Genomic DNA, 2,013 nt, shown 5'->3' with positions numbered 1-2,013 from the left:
TAACAGGTGTGCAAGGATGGTTCAATATAAGAAAAACAATCAATGTAATTCATCACATAAACAAAGCAAAGAACAAGAAATAGCTGATCCTATCAATTGATGTGGAAAAGGCCTTTGTTAATATCCAAAACCATTTCCTGATTAAAACACTCAACAAAATAGAATTAGAGGAGAATTTCCTCAACATAGTAAAAAGTGTATATGCAAACCCAAGAGCCAGCATTGTTCTCAATGGAGAGAGATTAAAGGCATTCCTTTTTTTGTTTTTTTAATTTCTTTTTATTTTTTTATTATTTTTTGTGTGTGTGTGCGCACGTACCGTCAAATTGGATCTGACTGGTGCAGGAGGAGATTGTCCCTCCTTTCCCGGCAGAGCATCTGGTGGATTTGAACCGAAAGGCATTCCCTTTGAGGACAGGAATTAGGCAAGGGCACCACTATCACCTCTCCTATTCAATATTGTATTGGAAGTCTTAGAGGTAGCAGTAAGACAAGAGAAGGAAATAAGAAATTGGGAAAGAGGAGATAAAATTATCTCTAAATGCAGATGATAGGAAAATATACTTAGAAAACACTAAAAACTCGCAAGAAAACGACTGCACATAGTTGACCAATTCAGCAACATACAAAAATCAATTCTATTTCTCTACAGTGACAAAGAAAATACAGAGCTGAAACTAAGAAAAACAATAGCCATCACAATAGTGAATCACAAGATTAAATACTTGGAATTAAATCTAACCAGAAGCATAAAGGATCTATTCAAAGAAAATTACAAAAAAATCAACAAGAAACAAAAAGAGAGCTGGAGAAATGGAAGAATAGACATTGCTCATGGATAGGAAGACTCAATATAGTGAAAATGACAATACTACCAAAGGCAATATACTTATTCAATGCAATCCCAATACAAATACCAATTCCATTTTTCAACAAGATGGGAAAGACAATCTCCAGTTTCATTTGGAATTGAAAGAAACCCCGAATAAGCAAACACAACAAAAACAACAAAAAGAGAAACAGGTAGGAGGCATCTCACTCCCTGATTTCAAATCCAACTTACACTGCCATGATGGTCAAGACAGGATGGTACTGGTACAATGACAGACACACAGATCAATGGAATAGAGTTAAGAACCCAGATATCAGTTAATCTACCTATGGTCAACTGATTTTTGACAAGGAGATAAAATCAGTCAAGTGAGGAATTGACAGCCTTTTTTAACAAATGGTGTTGGCAAAATTGGAAAACTAAAGCAAGATCCACACCTCACTCCATACACAAAAACCAACTCAAAGTGGATCAAGGACCTAGGATTAAAACCAAGGACTATAAACTTCATTAGAGAAAAGCTTGGAAGAACCCTAGAAGCCGTAATCCACAACGTAAACAGTCTTCTAAGCATCCCGAAAAACCTATAACCAGGAGAGGATAAAATAGATGAATGGAACCCTCTAAGAATCACATCGCTATGCACATCAAAAAACTTCTGTAACAGGGTAAAAAGGGAAACCACAGATTGGGAAAAAATACTTGGTAATGACATGTCTGATAAAGAACTTATATTTAGAATTGATAAAATACAGAGCACCACAACAAGATAAAGGTAAACAACCCAATTGAAAAATAGGAACAGGATATAAACAGACCCTTTACCAAAGAAGACATTCAGATGGCCAACAACCACATGAAGAAAATGTTCAAAATCCCTAACTCTACGAGAGATGCAAATCAAAACAACTATGAGCTATCATCTCACCCCAGTAAGAATAGCAAAATTTAACGAGCAACAAACAACAAATCCTGGCAAGGCTGTGGAGAAACTGGAACCCTTATTCACTGTTGGTGGGAGCGTAAAATGGTGCAACCACTGTGGACGGTGGTAGGGCGCGTTCTCAAAAAGCTGCAAATAGAGATACCATTTGACCCAGCAAGCAATTCCACTACTGGGAATACACCCCAAAGAGACCATAACTGACATCCAAGCAGATATATGCACACCCATGTTTATC

The sequence above is a fragment of the Elephantulus edwardii genome, unplaced genomic scaffold (assembly GCF_000299155.1).
Source record: "Elephantulus edwardii isolate Elephantulus edwardi_28Jun2011 unplaced genomic scaffold, EleEdw1.0 scaffold00017, whole genome shotgun sequence".
NCBI classification, from domain to species: domain Eukaryota; kingdom Metazoa; phylum Chordata; class Mammalia; order Macroscelidea; family Macroscelididae; genus Elephantulus; species Elephantulus edwardii.
This window is presented reverse-complemented; position numbering follows the sequence as displayed.